Genomic DNA, 21754 nt, shown 5'->3' on the forward strand with positions numbered 1-21754 from the left:
ATTGATATTACAGACCAGGTTGAGGTTGCGTGTATGGGTTGCTCGAGTGGAGCTTGGCTTGCGGATATGCAGCAGTCCCATCAAGGTGGGGTCTAAAATTGCTTTGTATGCCAGACAAAGGTCACCTCTGAGGAGTCTGTATGAAACTGAGTACAGGGACCAGGCTTTTAGCCTATCTGTGTAGGGTAGATGTTTGAGGCCCCGGATTCTCCTGGTGAGAAACCTCTGAGGTCTCTCCAGCTGCTGCATGTGCTTTGCAAGGTACATGCCAAAGGGGGTGTTGTACTCAATAATTGGCCTTATAAGGGAAGAATACAGGGATCTTATGACCTCTCTGTCCCTGGATGATATACCCTTACTTATGAGGTGGGCCATGTAGAAAGCTTACCGTACAATGGAAGCAACATGGTGGTCAAAAGTCAGGTTGCTATCAACCTGGATGCCAAAATCCCTCACAACTGATTGTGTACTTAGGACGTTATAAATGTGATCATTTGTGGGGATGTCACTCTCCCCAAAGGGGATGATGATGCATTTTTTGGTATTCAGCTTGAGGCCATGTTTCTGGCACCAGCCATTTGTATGGGTGAGACCCTTTTGGAGAACGTCCACATCACTTGGTAGATTGATGACTGCGCCCAGCTTGCAGTCATCTGCAAACCTGCACAGCCATAGCTCACTGGTTTTGGCCTGCACCTCAGAGAAGTATATCCTGAATAACAGAGGCCCCAAGACCGATCCCTGGGGCATGCCACTCGTTATGGGTCTACTGCTTGATGTGGCTTTCCCTATACTGATTAGGTGGGTTCTATCAGTGAGGCAGTTTGATACCTATCTGGTAACATATGGATTGATGCCTAGTTGAGAGAGTTTATCTACTATGCCCGAGTGGGGAATAGTATCGAAGGCTTTGGCCAGGTCAAGGTAGGTGGTGTGCACAGTCTTCCCCTCATCCATGGCTTTGGTGACTGTCTCAAAGAAGTCAACCAGATTTAACAGACATGACCTCCCCTTGACAAAGCCAAACTGTGTGGGACTGAGTGTCTGGAGGTTGGCAATGTCCCTGTTCCATGGCCTTGGAGATCAGGCTAGCTAGGCTAATGGGTATATAATTTCCTGGATGGATGGATGGTCCACCTTTGTGTAAAGGGATGACAGTTGCTGTCCTCCACTCGGCTGGGACAAAGCCGGTACTCAGGCTTTGGTTGAATACGGTGCCTAATGGTGCTGCAAGTTCATGCCTGAGTTCATGTAGGATGCAGCCTGGGATGTTATCAGGTCCCACTGAGGCTGTATTTTTTGCCTTTGAGAGGGCAGTGATGACCTGTTCCCTAGAGATTATTGGGTGGGGGGGCAGGTACTGGAGATATCCTGATTTACTAATTGGGGGGGGACAGAAGGGAGTAGTTTTCACTGACTCTGTTAGCCAGTAGAGTGGCTATATCTACAGCATTTGTGTATGTGGCGTCCTTCACCACCAGTTCTGAACAGATCTGGGTGCTTCCTTTGAGATTGCGGACATATCTGAAGAAGGCCTTATGACTGTCTCTAGTAGATGTGGCCAATTTGGACTCAAAGTTGGCTTTAAAGGATTTCACTAGTGCTCTTATTTGCTTGTTCAGGCTAAGGAGAGATTGCTTCCAATTAGGCACCTGCTCCTTCTCGGTCCTGGGCAGCAATTTTTTCCTTTTGTTATATAGTTTATTTATTGCAGATGTCCACCAAACAGGTTTACTCTTCCTTGCAGAGGATGATTTTTTTCCTGACAGGTATTCCTGATTCCATGCATCTATATAAATGTTTGTAGAGTACTTCACTGTAGATTTGGACATTGGTGCCAGTTCCTACAGTGTGGGAGGGGGCTGTGAAGCTGTGTATAGCATCCCTTCAGGAGGTTGTAATTAGCTTTGGAAAAGTTTTTTTGCTTGACCGTAGCTAGAAGGGGGTCAGGGGAGATGGTGACTTCGAAAGTGACTGCTTTATGGTCGGATCTTACAAGGGAGGATGATACCGTAGGGGTGCTGCAGTGGTTACTCATGTTGGCTAATACCAAGTCCAAGATATTATCACCTCTTGTGGGGGTATTGACTAGCTGTTCCAAGGCATCTGCATTGATAAAATTGTGGAATCTCTGGGAATTTGTGTTCTGGCATGAGTACTTTTTCCAATCTATGGTTGGGTAATTAAAGTCACCCAGGATCAGGGTAAAGAGTTGAATCTTGACAGATCTGAAGAGGTCAAGATAGGTGGAGCAGGCATCTTGAGTCAAATGTGGGTGTCTGTAGCTAGCTATAATTTGAATATGGGTCTTGTCAATGGTTAACTGCACCTGGAGTGTCTCCTGTGCGTCATACTGTTTGACCAGTCTGGAGATGTATGTGTTTTTAATATATACTGAGACTCCACCTTCTTTGGCTTTGCTGCCCACATTTTGGGGTCTGAATGTATGACAGGATGAGTAACCAGGTAAAGCTTGGGGGCTCTCTCCTCAGCTTTGAACCAGGTTTTTGTGACTGCACAAATGTCAGCGTCTTCAAGGGTTAAGAATGCTTGCAATGAGTGCAGTTTCATGTTTAGACTCCTAGCGTTTAGCAACATGACCTTTAATTTGAGTTTTGTTGAGATTTTTATGTCGGTAGTATCGACCTTATGACTTTTCCTAAAAAAGGCACTATGGGAGAGGCAAGGGCCTTTGCCAGAAGCCTGAAGCCCAAGTGAGACAGATGCAGACCATCTCTAACAAAGCATCATGGTTTGTCGATCATATCTTTCCAGGCTGTCAGGCACTGGATCCCTCAGGAATGATACCAAAAACTAAGCCAATTGTTAAAGTCAATTATTTTCTGTTTGTATTGAGGTACCATTCTCTAGGTGACAGTAGAATGCTGCTTAAGGCTAGAGACATACCTGCCTGGGACACATATTCACTGAACCAAATCGTATCTCTCTTCATATAGTCCAGGGAGGTATGTCTCAAGTCATTCACGCCAACATGGACTATGACACAGTAATAACAGTACCTGTTGTTGAGAGACTTGAGTGCATGTGTTATATGGTGGATTCTGGCACCTAGGAAACAACTAACCATGACTTTCTCCTTATCCAGCCTGGTGAGAGGCACATCTGTGTGTCTCACAATGGAGTCTCCTATGACTAATATGCTGGGTTTATGGTTAGGCCTTAGTGGTTGTGAGACACTGGTGTGTGGACTATGCATGGTATCTGGTGTGGAGGGTTGTGGAGTTCTCATGTGTTTTTGCCTCTGAGGTCTCCTTTGTTTAGGTTTGTTTTTGTTGAGAACCTCCACATATGTGGGTGTGTGTTGTGTAGTTGTGAGTAGTGTTTGAGGTCTAGTGATTGTATTGACAACCTTCTCAGTGCCAGATATACTGGCTTGTGAGGGAGAGAGCACATACTCTAGCTTCTTTATGTGATTGCGTTCCTAGGTGGTAGTAGTAGATGGTTGTCTGTGTACATGAGGCAGTTGGTACACTATCTCAGGATGCCCATATCAACTAGGCTGGCAGGAAAAAACGCAGGAAACTGTCCATCCATATTTGTCAGAATCTGAGAGAGAGAGGCCAGGGAGAGCTAAGAGGTAGGCCTAAAGCCCAAGTGCTTAAACCAAAAGTAAGAGGCTTAGAATAACACAAGGTAAACAGGCTAAAAACTAGCGGTAATAAATGCAGCAGAGAAGATGCAAATGAAAACTTTAGAGAACAAGTAGCAGAAAAACCAAGATGAAGTGATAAGAGTTGGAGGAGAAAACACAAACACTGAAAAAGCAGCTGAATAAAGTTTTTTTTTTAGTAAAGTGAAAAGGAAGAAAGGAGATACTTCAAGGTTAAGAAACTAATGGGGTTGACTTCTCAAATGTTCTCTCTCTATTAGGCATAATGAGCTAATGACACTAGAATGGGATGAGTGTCTCAGATAAAATTTACACTATGGGTAGGCAACTGCAAAGCTACCAAGTATAGAACAAGACACCAATAGGAAGGAAGGGTGGGAAAGTATGCTACAGCTAATAACTACACTGTTTTATACAATCAAGGATGGCCATAAAAGCAATTTAGTTTACCTCAAGAAGTGCAACCTTATTTTCCATACACAGATGAGATTTTAAAATTATATCAAAAAGAAAAAACAACCAAGGCCCAAATAAAACAAAAACTTTTAATAAAAAAATAAAACAAAACAATAAACAATACAAGTCAAGTGCTTTCACAGTCCTTAGACTGCTTCTTCAGACCTATTAAACAGTGCAACACCTGAACAAATTTAACAATCAAGGCAACCAATCAGTTGCTGTGAAACAGAATTACTTAAGAAAGAGAGAAAGCCCAATATATGCTGAAGAAGAGTGATGTTGGAGTGGGCGTGCCTTCAGCACTGGTTTAAGAGAAACTCTGTCATTAATACCTGGGTGTTTATCTGCATTTAGACAGATAATCCACTTCTATTCTCTGATTTCTGTAGAATTCTTGAAGTCATCACCTCTTATATTTGGACTAAGTATCTCTAGAGCCATGAACTTAAATGTATGTCTATGTATTTTTAAAAATGCGAAAATATGCATATCTGAGATGTATACAAACCAGAAACAAAACCCCATTAAAATGAGTAAACCAATCATGTTCACATATCTGCTTGACCAATCATAGAATAATAGTTTTCATTCAAACCAATGAAAAATTAGAAGCCAGAAACAGGGATATGGTAACTCAATCATTGCCATATCACAAACTCTAACCTATCAAATTAGACTTCCTGAAAAATACAACCAATCAAAATTAAGCAGCAACGAAAATGTTATATGTATATATTACAGTCATGGCAATTGTGCACTCCTATTCAGTTCCAGAGAACATTGTACCTGCAAACAACAGAATAAATAATTAAATTAATCAATACAAAATGCGAACTCTGTCCCGTGTTTATCACATAGTTCATTTACTATCCTCTCATAGGACTGAGCCGCACTGAAACATCTTCTGTATGTGTTTTATGATCAATTAACTGTTACATCAGACGGAAGTGGGGCAATCACAGACTTCTATTCAAATCTAAACAATATTGTATCTGCAGACAACAAATAAATAAAGAAATGAAACAGTACAAAATCAGGAACTCTGTCCTGCGCCTATCACATAGATCATTTACTGTTTCCACAAAATATTGGCATGAGGACAAAAATCGCAAAAAACAATAAACAACTTCAGCATCTAAAATAAGCATAAAACCACACTGTATATATATATAATACAATTGTAACTAAAAGGCATGGTTAAAATGAATCAACAGCCTTGTTCTCATATGTATAAATACAGCTTAATAAGTTCTCTGTTAAAAAAACAAAAACAAAAAAATAAGATGTTGTTCAGGGCAGGACTAATGGCGCACAACAAACATAAATTAATTATACATATAAACACATCCTTAAATAGATAACATTACTGAAAATAAATAGAAACAAAAATGGGAACTACCTCGACTGTGCTTTAATTTTTAATAGGCATCCTACTGATGCCATATCATTGAGCCCAGGACAACTCACTGCATTAAATTTTAAAATCCAGTATAACTCTCACTTATCCAAATATAGTGACCAACCCCCACCCCTAAGATTACAAGTCACTTGTTGAATTATAGAAAATTAAAAAAAATGTTATGAGTTCTCTAAAATGTGATAGTACAAAGCATTAGTACTTTTATTTTTTAAAATGTCATAGTGATGCTCATACAACTTGCCCCTTAGCCTCTGTTCGGTTTTCCCAATCTAATAACTAGGTCATTCCTGGCATAATGCAACATAAATGATACCAGTGGAATAATAATTAAATTTACCCCTTAAGTTAAAAAGAACCCCAATGATGTTAAAACATTCCCCTGTATAAATATACCTACAATGGGGGCAAAAAACACATTTGTTCATGGTCCCTTGTTTGCATGTAAGCAAATTAGTGTTCAGTTTGATCAATTTATTAAGATTAAATCCTTTCTTTTATATAAATGGGGGTTTGTCCCCCAGTTTTTTCAACACCATACAGTCTTCACTCAAAATACTCCAATTTTTCAATAAAATGTCTTTCACCAAAAAACTATCATTGTTAAATTAAGTGATGAAATACAAGGAAAAGTTTGGGTTGGAGTCCTGTTCAGGAAAGGAAGGCTGGTCAAGGTCTACAGATATCACATGCTCATGTTTAGCTGAAATAGGAAGAAAATAACTGCTTAACCTCTCATGAACGACTTCATTTCTAACATTCTTAATGAATTCATTGGGATAACCCTTCTGTGAAACATCCTGCACAGTAAGTCACATTCTACTACAAAATTATCAAACAATGTAATCATGTGTGCTGCCCAGACAGAATGACCATTTATAACTGATTTTTTTTCTAAGGGGGAAATGTTGAAATGTAAAAACATATTTGAATAAGTTGGTTTACAATAAATCTTGGAAATGTAACTTTTATGGTTAGGATCCTTGATAAGTAAAATATCCAAACAGTGCATACTGTCAATCCTAATTTCAAAAGAGAAATGCAAAAATGTAGTAGTATGGTTAAGATAGTCTACAAAATCCTTAACACTATTCTCATCTCTTCACCAGACAATAAAGATGTCACCAAGGTATCTCAAATACAAGGCACATGCCTCTAACTATCTACTGTTAAATAAGTATCTGTGTTCCCATTTAAGCATGAGAATATTAGCAAACAAACCCTCACAGGCAGCATCCATAGCTAAACCTTTCATTTGGAGAAAAAAAATTAATTCTCAAAATAAATTAAATTATTCTTCAATATAATCTCCAAGAACTCCTTATAAAGATTAATAAGTTCTTGACTCACTCTTTTTCTAAATAAAAATTCAGTAAACGACAGAATGCCAATATCATGCGGAATGACAGAGTAGAGGTTTTTAACATCAAGTTTAAGAAAAATAAGAGTCATTGTAAGCCAAATCATTATAATGTCCCAAAAAATCACAAAAATCTATACATAAGTGACTTTCCTCTTTTGAAGGTGTTTTAATTTATGATCTAAAAACTTAGCTAAAGGGGCTGTGATAGAATTATGAGTGTCCACAATTAGGCACATCGGTGAGTTACACAAATCTTTATGTATCTTGGGAAGACCAAAGATAGCTGGGATAAGGAGGTTCTCCAGGTTTAAGTATTTGAATTCATCCAATGAAATACATTGTTCTTGTAACATATCACTAAGTTGTAAATGTACTCTAGAATAAGCAATGTTAACATGGTTAACATTTCTAGAGGCTAGTTGATAGGTGTCACTAAATAAAATGTTATAAATTCGCTCCAAATAGTCATCATAATCCATTGCGACCAGCCCTCCCCCCTTGTCAGGTTGTATTAATCATATGTTCAAGCTTTGTACCCAGTTAAGAAGGTCACATTCATACCTAAAAAGGTTATAAGAAAAATGAGTTTGTTTATTATTTAAAGAATGTCTAAAATCAAGTTCACAATCCTTCTCGAAGATGGTCAAAGTCGGGTGGAGAGGCAGGTTGGAAATACTAGGCATACATAGCCCATTCGTGGTAAAAGATGGAGAAGTAGTGCCATCATTAAAATATATCACAAGGTTCAATTTTCAAATAAAACGTTTAAAATGCATCAAAATACTCACACCATCTGCTCTTCCCGTCAGTACAAAACCGTCAGACCTTTTCAGAACAATTCAGCAACAGTGTCATCTAAATAATGTGAACTGTAACCATAAATAAAAAAAAATCTCCAGACAAATTAGAAACCAAGGTGTAAGGAACTAAATCGTCATCTGATATAGAATGCATTATTTCCTCCCCCAATTCTCCTTCCTGTGTTGTTGCTGATCCAAGTGATATGATTGTTTGGGGGAACTGTGGTTCCTGTTCATCCACTGGTTCTGTTGTGGGTGTGTGCCCAGTTTTATTTAAGGATGTGTCTATATGTACAATTAAATTATGTTTGTTATGCATCATTAGTCTCGCCCCTGAACAACACCCTAGTTTTTTTTTTCTTTTTAACAGAGACCTCATTAAGTGGTGTTTTACATATATGAGAACATGGCCATTGATCCATTTAACCATGCATTTTAGTTACAATTACATTATACATACAGTGTAGTTTTATGCTTATTTTAGATGCTGAAGTTATTTATTGTTTTTTTTGCGATTTTTGTCCTCATGTTCCCATATTTTGTGTAAACATTAAATAATCTATGTGATAGGCATGGGACAGAGTTACTGATTTTGAACGGAGTCATTTTTTTTACTTATTTGGTTGTCTGCAGGTACAATGTTCTTTAGATTTGAATAGAAGTCTACAACTGCCCCACTATCATCTGATGCACTACTTAAATGATCGTAAAACACATACAGAAGATGTTTAAGTGCAGCTGAATTTTGATTGGCTATATTTTTGTATGTGCCAACACTATGAGAGGACAGTAAATGAACACTGCAACAAACACGGGACAGAGTTCCCATTTTGTATTGATTCATTTTTTATTTATTCTATTTATTTGCAGGTACGATGTTCTCTAGAACTGAAAATGAGCGAACGACTGCCATGACTGTAAAATACACATAGAAAACATTTCAATGCTGCGTAATTTTGATTGGTTGCATTTTTCAGGAAGTCTAATTTGATACGTTTGAGTTTGTGATATAGTAATGTTCAGTTACTGAAAGTTTAAGTTTCGGCAAAAGGCATACATTTAACATAACTATTGGCAAAAACTGCTACCTACACTTACTGGCAATCACTGATAGTTTTTCACTCACTGCTGCTGGGGGGCTCTGTCCACTCCATTAGCCCTGCGGGCTCACTGTGCTCCGCTACCTGCCCCCAATTCTAACCCGCCCCCACTATCTGTACACTTATTCATCCCTAACTCCTCTCATCTCCCACTATTCAATCACACAACTCCCCTCCCACCCCACACATACCACATTTAAAGTCACCCCCTCAAACTAAACAATGCCCCATACCAAACCATATCTACTAGGCTTAACAATCCTCTCAGCCATGCTAACTTCTCTTATTTATATTAGACAACTCCCTAACTCTTCCCAAACCTCACCATCACATTTCACAACCAATTTCCAACAAATCCCCACACCACCCTTCTCCTCTACAACTCATGAACTCTACTCTTCTAACCCAACCCTATTATTCAAGGACAAAATCCTACCTATCCCACCCTCTCATAACACACTCCTCCAACCTCACACCAACAAACCCACTCCCTACCATTACTTAAACTCTCCTTCCACGTTAGACTATCTTACACACATTCTTCACCAAATTTCCCTCTCACTCTCTGGTGACATCCATCCCAATCCCGGGCCCACCACCATTGCACAAACCACTACACCCCGTCCCACATACCCTCACACTCCCAAATCTATTTGCCTCACTACAGACAACGCCTAAAGCCTTCGAAATAAAATCCCTAACCTCCATACTTGGCTTTCCTATAACCACCCTGACATAGCAGCTGTCTCAGAGACCTAGCTTAAACCCTTCATAAAAGACAACGAAATTCTACCACTTGGATACCAAATGATTCATAATGACAGACTTAGCATGAAAGGTGGAGGTATAGCCATTATCTACTTCTCCTCCAAAACTATTACCCCATACACCAATCACATTCCAAACTTTGCCAACACCGAAATAAGTACAGTGCCACTAAAAATTAATAATCATAAATCCATGTGGAAAGTTGCCCTCTATATGTCCCCAGGCAATAATATCCCAATACTAGAAGACATCCTCTCCTGGTTCTCCTCTAACATTAAAATGAAACCTACATCCTAGGTGACTTTCACATTAACTAGGCCACTATAAACTCTAAAGTCCTTTCTCAAACACTCAACCTCTAACTTCACCCAATTAATAAACTCTCCTACCAGGCCAAACAAAGATGAAGCCTCTGGCACCATCACTGACTGGATCTTAGCATCCCATCCTAACCTTATCTCAAATGCAGGAATCCTTCCAGACCCTCTCACAAACCACATGCCAGCCTTCGGTGACCGTCACCCCTCTCCTCTTGAAAAGCAACATCACTACATTCAAACCCATAACCTCTCCAATTTTAAACTAAAACTAATAGACTGGTCCCCCTTAAGAACTCCCCCCTGACAACGCCATCACCTACTTCAACAACCTTTTTCCTCTAAGAACCAAACGTGCCAAGGCTAAAATCTCTCCCTGGCTATCAAAGGAAACTAAATTAAGTATGCGCCTAAGAGTTAAAAAATGAAGCAATACCAAAGCAATAAACAACCTAACATCCTACTAGAATTCAAGCAACTCTGCAACTCCATAAAAAAACTAATAACTAGAGACTGCAAAGCATATTACTTCAAGCTTCAATCTGAGCACTCAACCAACCCTAGAAAATTCTGGAACACCATCTCCTCCCTCTTCCAGGAAATAAATATAATCCCTGTCCCAACCCCAACCTCATCAATCTTGAATCAGACATTCTATTCAATTCCATCTTTGTGGATTGCATAGCCAAACTGTCCTCCCCCTTCCCTCACCCCCCCACACTTAACCCCACCTGCCCGATCACATAACTCTTTCACCCTCCTTCAACCTAAAACCCATCCCACAAGCACAACAAAAAACCTCAACTTAAACCTTGCCAGAATGCATCTGATAATTTACCACCAACCTTCCTCAAATTATCTGCTGACAGTATTGCCTTTCCCATTTCCATTTTAATAAACAGGTCCATGTAAGAAACCTATGTCCTTTCTATCTGGTGACATGCATACATCATCCCACTCTATCAGGGAGTTAAAAATACTGACACCACCTACTTCAGGCCTACTGCCATCCTTTCCCTACTCTCTGAAATCATGGAAAAATGTATTCATTCACAACTGATGCCATACCTAACGCACAATAACCTTCTTACCCCAATGCAACATGGCTTCCTCCCTGGCCACAGTACCATGACTGCCCTCCTCTCCTTTCTCGAGACCATTAACCAAGCTCGTGACTCTGGCAAAATCATATCTACACTGTTTCTAGACCTATCCAAAGCCTATGACACTGTCTCCCACATCATACTCCTATCTCAACTCTCCTCTCTCAATCTCTCGCCTTCCACCATAGCCTGGTTCTCTAACCACCTCTCAGAATGACAACAAGCCATAAAATGGAAATCCTCAACCTCTCCCTTCCTACACACCCCCACCGATGTGCCCCAATGTTCTGTCCTAGGCCCTCTACTCTTCAATATATTTATCAATAACTTTCACCGCACCATCTCTAATTCCTCTCTAATCCAGTATGTGGATGATTCAACAATCATCTGCTCTGCAGACTTCCCCTCTGACCTACTTCTAAAAACCCAATCAGCTTTTTCTAAAACAGAAACCTGGATGAAAACAATCACCTGGCCCTAAATGCAAATAAAACTTGATTGGTTTGTTCCGAATTACATTGAACCTATTTAATGGTGTTTCTTATTGTTTTTTACTATCTGAAGTGCCAATTTTGGTGCAAAAGTGCTTATTTTATCTTGAAATATTGATTTTATACTGAAATATAGAATAAAAGGTCACTACTCATGAGGCTTTCACCCTATGTCTTGGAATTTAGTCCTTTTTTCGTTTTATTGGAAAACATTTTAACCCTTCATCTAACATCTTTCACAACATTCCTTTTCTCATACACGTTTCACACAAAGTTTTACAATTTCCACAGTCTCTTACTGTTAAACTTAATAACAGCTTTATTCCTCATCTCTCTCACAATACCCAGCTCATTTCTATTTTAGCTAACAAGGGAGATGCTTCGTATTTCTTTCCTTTTAAAAAGATATCTGCCTATATAGCATATTTTCAAAATTCTTTTTATTCTCATTAAAGTCCTCTCTTTCTTTTATTAAATAATCATTCCAACCATTCTCTAAACTTTTCAATTTCTCCTTATATACACTACCATGAAATTTGGTGTCACTTTTTCTTTTTTCCAACTCAATAAAAAAAATAAACTTATATTTTTTGAACGCTATCCACTAATCTATCAAAGATGGATAAAAATCCCTCACAGAGCTATTATCTTCCCATAACTGATCCATTTTCTTTTTTAAAACTTGCTGATTTACAAACCTAGAACTTAACTTCTTCACTTGCTTTCCTTCCATTACAACTTCCACATTTTATAACATACTGTTTAAACAGCTCTATGATACAAAAACCCTTTTAAAATAGCCCCTCCATCTATCTCAAGTCAGAGTTGCTCCCAAGAAAAAATAAGCAATCTCTGTTTCACTGTTAACTTTCTTAAATGTTCATAAGTTATTTGACCACACAATCAGCTTACCACAATTTATGACTTCTCTTAATTTTTTTAACATCTACACCCAACATTTTTCTTAGTCTTCCTTAAACTATAGTTTAAATCCTCCATTATCATAATTTTCATATTCACCACTACAAAAGGTTTTAAACTCTCCTCAAAAGCATTGATCCTTACAAAGACAAACAAACACACACACAAAATTTGACAGTTGCCATGTCTGGGATTAGAACTCCTACCTAAGTACTACAGTAGTACACACATTGCACAGTTAGCAAAAAAATCCAGTCTTGTTTCATCTCAATATGGGAATCAACCATACCACCTTATATACATCCAAAACTCACCATATATCAACCACAGTCCCTCTACTTGTACACACAATAGAAAAACAGAAAACGTTTAACTTCTTCCCCAGACAAAAACACTACAACTGAACATCTTCCCCAAATGCCACAAAATTTCTTCAGCCAAGAAAGTTATGACCTATATTCTATAATGATGTAAAATATACCTAGTTTCTTGCAGACGTCAGATCTGCCTCACATTTTTCCACCACTGCAAAATAGCAAGTCTCCATGCTTTATTAATCCAGCTGTTAACATTTTCTGACAACACCCTCCCATTATTTTTTACCTTTCTTTTTGTTTCTGGTGGAATATATTTAAACTTCCTTTTCCTTATCCTGGCTCCAGCAGTACTTTTTTTTTAATTTTGTACGTTTCTCTCTTACAAGTTCTCACACATTTCTCATTTCTCAATTTTTCTCAAATTGTTCATTCTGAGCCAAACCTTTAACAATATTTTCATCTATATCTTCTTCCCCCTTCATCAATTCCATGTAATATTTTCTTCCTCCCCTTCATTAAACTCTGTACATCCAACATCATTAATACTTCATTTTTTGTCTTTGTCACACACAAACCAAAAGTGCCCCTCTTTATTACAAATTCTGAGTTCTTTCTTACATTTGTTCTTCATATGTCCTTTCACCCTACACTGATTACAATTTATCGTGTCACATTCATTAATGAGATAAATTTATCTCAAAGTCCCTTGATTTCTATTCACAAAAATCACACTATGCAAATATTTCAGAGGACTGTTTTCGACTTTTAGACAGACATCCAGTTCCCAACGCCATTCCACAAACCCCCTTTGTCTTTAGATTTAATAATATTAAACAAAGAACAGCATATTTTTAACAATCTTTCAAATCAGACATCTACTCTTTCATCACTTCTAAACTGTACCATATTTTTTTTAAGTCTAGTCCCTTGCCTGGAAAACAGAAAGTCATTCCAGGGGAATTCATTCATTTTGGCTTCACAGGAAAACAGAAAACTATCTAATAATACTTTAGTTTCAAATGACACATAAAAATATTCTTTACCCAAATATATAAAAGACTTAACATTTTTTATCATAAACAAAAAGGCAAAGTCAACTTGTACCATATGAAATATCGGTCAATAGCATTTTCATTCTTACTACAGGTATGTGTTTTTTAACAATACGTACAGTACCTTTATGAAGATTCTGCCCTTTAACAACTGCAACAGCATACAACTTCCTTTTTTATTGTTTACTTTCATTGCCTCATCACCCTAGTTATCAGTTTTCAAACACACAATTGTCCTCCACCCCATTCCCAAACACTTTTTCAGTCAACTCCCACCACAAGACATACAATTTCTTTCTCTATCAATTTAACCAGTGAAAAATAGCCTGATCAAATCTCCATTATTGCAATATTTCTGCATTTCTAACACCTGTGAGTCAGCTGAGCTATTTGTATAATCCTTTGAATGCTCATCTCCTCTCCCTGTCCAAGTGACAGATCTTCGCTCACACAAATATCTCCATCCATTACTTTTAGTGCACAGTACTCTCTCCAATTTCATTCAAGGTAACTCCTCTCCAATCCTCTGTAACAGAAGCAGGAAGTGTGAAAACACAGCAGACATAAATGTAAACAAAATAGCAGTTTTTTTTTATTTATATGAAACTTATGTACAATTCTTAATACTTACATATCTACATTATTTACATATATTTACAAACAATTACATTTTATACATTGTTTTAAGTGTAGCACCCATCCTTTAGTCCACAACCAGAATTGTATCATCTCCAAAATCTTTGCCAACACCCATTTCCCATTATACAATTTCATTAACTCTTGCAATCCATACTGTCCATATAATAAAATATAATTCTGTCCATTTCTTTAGTTTCTTCTTGTTTTTGTTATAGGTTCACAGGTGTTTACTAGACTAAAGACCACAAAGGCCTTTTTAAGCCAAGCCATGCATCCCAAATCTCCGAGAAGTTCTGATACTCTTGATAAGTGTAAGCATGGGCCTGGGAGATGGACCACTTATAGGTTAACTGTGCCCATTACAGATGTACATGCCAAACAAGGAATGAATTTCCGGTTTCCCAGCCAAATGTCCACATGAATTGGGTTAGGGAGAAACTCTGCCTCACATGGATGGGGAGCCTATTCCATAGACTGGGTATTCTCTGGGATACATACCTATCTCTCCAGCAGGTCTTATTTATATCACAGGCAAGGTTTAAGTCTTTAGAATAGGTAATTCTGGTGCTGTTTGTTTTGTGAATATGCAAGAGATCCATCAGAGTGAAGTCTGACAATGCCCTGTACGTCAGGCACAGATCTCCCCTCAAAAGCCTGTAGGCGACAGAATATAAGGATAGGGCCTTGAGGTGGTCTGCATAGAACATATTACTTAAGCCCTGTATTCTTTTAGTGAGGAGCCTCTGTGGACGTTCCAGTTGTTGGATATGCCTGGTTAGGTACATACCAAAGGAGGGCAATGTACTCAATGACAGGTCTAATGAACGCCGAATACAGTGGAACAGTGACATTTTTGGACTTAGATGCCATACCTTTGTTTATAAGTTGCGCAACATGGAATGATTTCCTCACCACTGTAGTCACATGATAATCAAAAGCCAGATTACTATGTGTGGCCCTAAGTTCCTGACTACTGGGTCAACTCTAAGGGGTGTGTTGTCAATATGATAGTTATCAGGAATGGATGACTTCCCAGAAGATACTATTATGAATCTCTTGGCATTTAGTTTTAGTACACGGCTCTGGCAACAGTTTGTCTGTGTCAGCCCCTCCTGGAGAACATTTGTGTCAGTGTGAGATTAAATGACAGCTCCTAATTGGCAACCATCTGCAAATTTAGTCAGTGACCAATGACATTGGCCTTGACTTCTGAGACGTAAATGCTAAAAAGGAGCGGTCCAAGGACTAATCCTTGAGGGACTCCACTTGTGACTCGCCTCTTTGTAGCAGTGGACTCCCCAATTCTAACTTCCTGGGTCCTGTCTGTGAGCCAGTTGGCTATCCACTGGGTGTACAGGCTTGTACCTAACCTGCTAAGTTTGTCAACAATGCCCAGGTGGGGTATTGTGTCAAATGTTTGGCCAGGTCAAGGTAAGCCGTGTGAAGATTTTACCCTCATCCATTACTTTGGTGACCTTCTCAAAGAAGTCCACCATGTTGAGTAGACATTATCTCCCCTTGATGAAACCAAATTGGGTTGGGTCCAGTGTCTGGAGGTTTACTATATTTCTAGTGATCATCTCCATGATAATTATTTCCATGGCTTTACATATAAGACTAGTGAGACTTACAGTTCTGTAGTTCCCAGGGTCTGTAGATGGTCCACCTTTGTGCAGAGGGTAGATGGCCCACCATAAAAAACAAATTCAATCATATTCATGTTTGTCTGATCCACTTTTATATATTCCTTTAACATATATTACAATTACATATTTCATTCCATAAATATTTTGCCACTGCACAATTCAAAAACACATGCTCAGTAGTTTCATATGTCCCAAATGCATGACATATTATATCTTGTATCTTTTTATATGGCATATTTGCCTTAACAGGTAAATTTCTTATGGACAATCTCATAAGAAATCATTGTATTCATGAATCTTTTTATATACCATATAAATCTCATTTTTACTGCCTATTTTTTTCTCTATTTCTAACACTTTCCATGGATCAATAAAATAAAAAGCTTTCATAATATTCTGGTACCATTCTTTTCTATCTTTCTCAACTTTATCTGCTTTTAATTTTATTTTGATACTTTTTAATTTTTTCATTTTATTTATTTATTTATTTTACATTTGTTAACCGGGGGTGTCTGACTGAGCCAAAAAGGCCCTTTTTCAGCAGAGGCCCGGGGAGAAAAGCTCCACAAAGAAAAATTACAGACACATTTAGTTATTTAGACATGATCAGTATACACACAAATTACAGGAGACATGTTTTTACAGTGGTATGTGGCACATAAACAGTTACAGTGGAGAGAACAAACAAAAAAATATTAATTTAAAAAGTAAAGGTAATTAATAGATTTGTGGAGTATAGCTGAAATTTGGAACATAGGTAGAATACATACATAGCACACAGGTACAGTACATACAATGATTAGCCAGTGTTTGTGAGTAAGACTGAAAACTATTATCAAGTGCTCTAGATTCTGTATGTATGTGTTATCCGCTTTCACTAGCCTGGGGAGCAATCATGGCACTGCCAACTTTGCTTGAGATGTTGCCTGATGAGGTCTTTAAAAGAGGCTTTGGATGATGTGTTTTGAATGCTAGTAGGGACACAGTTCCATTTTTTAGCCACTGAACTACTATATAGTGCATCTCCAAACCTATTGTAGCTGTTGGTGACTTCTAGTAGTAGTTTGCTTGATGATCTAAGAGGCCTTTTGGCTGACTGATGTTGTACTAGGTTTTTGAGGGCAGGACACTTATTGGGGAGGTAATAGAATGACAGAAGCAGAGCTGATTGTAGGTTAGGAGGTTGGGCAGTTTAAGCCAGTGGAGCTGTCTCAAAGCAGTACAGTGATGAGTTCTATATAAGAAATTTGCAGCAAAGCAGGCAATTCTGTTATAGCAGGCTTCCATTTTGCTTAGTTCAGTTTTGTTGAGATTAGTCAGAATGGGAGATGCATAGAGTAGAGTGGATAGAAGTTGGGAGCGAGCAATGGCTGATCTTGTGTTGTTGGTAAGAAATGGTTCAATATGGTAGAGTGACCCCAGTTTGGCATGTACTTTTTTAATAGTTAAGCTGAGATGACTATCAAATTTTAGGTGGGAGTCTAAGGTTATTCCCAATAGCTTAGCCTGTGCCACTGGAGCAAATGGACTAGCATTTGTGGAGTAGATAGTGAATTGACTGTTAGTGTTTTTGTTAGAACTGGTTATAATCATAAGCTGAGTTTTCTTTGGACTGAGGATAAGTTGTGCTTTGGTAAGGTAGTTTTCAACGTCAGAGAATGCTAGCGGAGTTGTTTGCAGGAGGGTGGGAATGTTTTGTGCAGCACAGATTAAGGTAGTGTCATCTGCATACTGAATTATAGATGCATGATGTGTGGAGGTATGGAGGTCATTTGTGAAGACTGTGGATAGTAGTGGTCCTAAGAAAGAACCCTGTGGGACTAGTATAGTTATGGGCAGCTGAGGAGAGAGAGAGAGAGAGAATTTTCCAATTTTACAGCTTGGTACCTGTCAGTTAAGTAGCTTTGGAACCAGGTAAAAGTGGAATTTGATAGATGATATTGGTTTAGTTTGTTTAGCAGGATTTGGTGTGAGACTGTGTCAAATGCTTTGGACATATCCAAAAAAAGAGTTGACACTTGTAGGCCTTCATTTTTGAGACGGTTTACTGTATCTGTGAAGCAGAGGAGCTGTAGTGGTACTATGGGAAGGTCTGAAACCATGCTGAGTAGGTGACAGGATGTTGCTGTCTAAGAGATAGTTTAGCATCTGGGTATGGATGAATTTTTCTAGGATTTTGGCCAGGGGGGAGAGTAAAGCAATGGGTCTGTAGTTATTAAGTTCAGTGGAGATCCCGCCTTTATGTATGGGTGTAACATAGGATATTTTCCGGAGTTTGGCACATAGTTTTCAACAACTGATCTGTTTATGAGAGTGGAGAGTGGGATAGCAATAGCATCTGCTGTGAGTTTCAAGAAATAGCTGGGGAGTAGGTCGGCTGCTGTTGATGAAGTTTTTAGTTTAGAGAGCATGCTTTTGATTGAAGTGGTGGAAACTGTTTTGAGGGTAAAGCTTGTATTAGTGTTATTTGTGTTGGGGGGGGATAGTGAGGAAGGAACTGTCCTGTGATACTAAGGATAGAATTGAGTTCACAAAGTGGGAGTTGAACTGTGTTTCGATGGGAACTTTAGTGTTAGGGGAGGTTGGTTTGGGGGTAGCCTTTTGGGTGGATTTTAGTAGCTGGTTTACATTTTTCCAAAGCTTTTGCGGGTTGTGTTGGTATTTAGTTTGTAATGTTGTGTAGTAGGATTTTTTGTCCAGCCTAATGCATTTTTTGCACGGTTGTGCAGTTCTAGGAACTTAGGCTTTGTGTTTCTTTTTTTTTTTTTGATAGTAAAGCGAGGCAGTGTCTCTTGACTTGTACATTTACATCTGGAATTGTACATTCACATCTTCATTAAATATTTTACCTGCCTTCATTTTCCCCAAACACTTGATATTTGTTTTTAACAATAAAAATAATATCTTCTCCTTTTATATAACAATTCAAGGCTTTATATAAGTTCATTAATGCTGCATACACTACTGGATTCAACAGGCCTAGTCCTCCTTGTTCTTTTTTTTTATATACAATATTCCTCTCTTAACCAGAATCAACCTGGAACCCCATACAAAAGAAAATAATATTAACTCTTTTTCATATTTCACAAGAATCATGTAATTATTTGCTATATAAGCAATTTTTCCTATCACCATAGCATTAAGTAAGATTTCTTTGTATATGAAAATCAAAATTATTTCCAAACCATAGTCATATCTGTTATTTCTTTAAATAATATTTCCATTGTTCTTCAATATACACATTTTGTCCAAACTTAATTCCCCAAACTTCTATAAACTCCATATTAAACTGTATGTGTTTTATGTTTCCTATCAGACCAAAGACTTTACTTTTTCCTATTTATATGCAATCCAGTTTCATTTAATAAAACGTATTGTTTTTGAATGACTGTTTCCATATGTTATCACCTGTAATTGTTACAATATCATCTGCATAAGTATACATTACTGGTAATTGTAGTTCATTCAATATTTTATATCCTGCCTTATCTGTCATTTTATTAACAATGTTTACTATCATATTCATAATCAATGAAAATTTACTGCTACTAGCTGGACACCCTTGTCTTATTTATTCCAAAGTGTATCTGAATTTCTTCACTAATCCATCTACTGACATTAAGTTTAACAATATTTCTATCATAAACTGATTTAATTACATTTATTATTCTTTCACTAATATTATATTCCTTTAAGATATCCCATAATATTTCATGTTGAATTCTGTCATATGCTTTACTTAAATCTCCTATCATAATCTTTACATTAACATTTTTTTTATGATGTCACCCACTGCCTCTTTAATAATCCGTAACAAATCTTCCTTTACCTTTTCTGCCAAATACAATTTTGCTCATATAACTTTCCCATTCTATTTATTAATCTTTTAGCTATGATTCTTATAAAACTGCTATAATCTGTACTATTTAAATTTATGGTTCAACAATTCTTATATCATATGTCTCCTTTTTCCATATACATTTTCTAACCCCTATATATATTTGATTAAAACGTATTCCCATTTCCAACCATTCATTCAATACATATAGGAATTTAGCCTTTTGCCAGTATTCCACATCATTATAAGTATTTTATTCAATACCATCTATGCCTGTTGATGTCTTCATATTTATGGCTTTTAACACTTTATTTAATTCTTCAGTACTTAAACTTTTCTCTACGTATATACTATCCTCCATATTTAATTTGCTTGTTTCATATTTTCATTTCTTTTTTGCTATACAAATCAAATACATGTTCCTTAATGATTTCTTTTATACTTTCCTGCATTTTAACTTGTTTTCCTTTCTCTATTCTGTAACTCACTTATTATCCTTTTTTCTTCTTTTACTAATTTACTTAAACAAGGTGCTAATTCCTTCTTTTTTCCCTTGTAAATAATATCTTTACTTCTATAATAGCTTGCTGATCTTTGATTATTTTCATGTATTTATTTTTCTTTCACATAGTATATTTTCCCTTTCTTTACAATATCTTGAAATATTTCTTGAGTATGTAATGTCTTACATGCTTTCTTTTCTTTCTTTTGTTTTCAATGCATTCTAAGAAACCTACTTTACAGAATTCTTTAAAGCTAATCCACCATATAGTCCAATTTTCATAAAATTCTCTCATATCTATATGGTTCTCCCAGAGTATATATATTACTTATTTGTCATCTTGTTCTAATTCTTTTTCAGCTAGTCTTTTCACTCATTTTCTTACTTTTATATATTCTTCCTTTTTATTTCTTATCCATATTACTAAATGATCAGAAAATCCAGTCTGTTTCACTTCTTGCTGTATAACTGTTAACCCTTCTGATATCAGAAATCAATTTCCGTCATACTCTCATTTCTCCTCTAAGTCTAATGACTATATTCCCATACATATAATTTGCCATATTTCATAATGTCATTAACTACTTTAACATTTCTTTTTTTCTGTGGATTCTTAAATTACATTTGAAATCTCCTATTATTATATTCATGTTAACAGCGACATAGTTTAAAAGCTTTTTAAAAACTTATTTTTCTTTTTTGATGACATATGCATATAAAGCAATAATTCTGAAAACATTTTCTCATCTTAAATCTATTATAGCAATATGTCCTAGTTCCACGACTGTGACATCTAATATTATAATGTTGTCTTTACATAACATACATATGCTTAAACACATTTCCTTTCCCATACTCCAAACAATAGTTCCATTCTGTATTTTTCTACTTGTACTTTCTTCCAGTGTTAATAACGTAATATCCTTGAAAATAATAACATTAGCATCTAATAAAGTGCACCATTCTATTATACCAATTCTCCTCTTAACATTTTCCACACTATTCAGATTAATAGCTAATACTTTCAATTTCTTACAAGAAAGAGGAGAGAAAATAAAAGGAGAAGCTCATCCTTTACCTTTTTTTTATCTTTAATATTCCTTTGGGTTTTATTTTTCTTTCTTTACCACTTTTGCCTATAAAACTCTTTCTTCTTTACAATATTTGGCAGTCTGCATATTCATCTTCACTTATATTCATTTTCTTCCCCTCCTTTATTTTTATAATCTTGTCTGCCTCATCTGATTTAGTTTTTCTTCTTTTGTCTTTTCCTTGTTTCACATCTTGTAGAACCTCTTCTACAATTTGCTGTTCCTCATTTTTACAATCTAACCAAACATGTTCTGTATTACCACACTTTTTACATTTCATTTCATTTCATATTTTCTTT

At 37.0% G+C, this 21754-nt stretch overlaps 1 protein-coding gene across 1 annotated transcript in view; it reads right to left on the reverse strand.

Moving 5' to 3' along the window:
- Nucleotides 1-21754, reverse strand: part of LOC122811072 (diacylglycerol kinase zeta-like) — a 3109428-nt gene that overhangs the window by 740401 nt on the left and 2347273 nt on the right. The gene's annotated exons all lie outside the window — the stretch shown is intronic.

The sequence above is a fragment of the Protopterus annectens genome, chromosome 9.part0 (genome assembly GCF_019279795.1).
Source record: "Protopterus annectens isolate FY-2018-M chromosome 9.part0, PAN1.0, whole genome shotgun sequence".
NCBI classification, from domain to species: Eukaryota; Metazoa; Chordata; order Ceratodontiformes; family Protopteridae; genus Protopterus; species Protopterus annectens.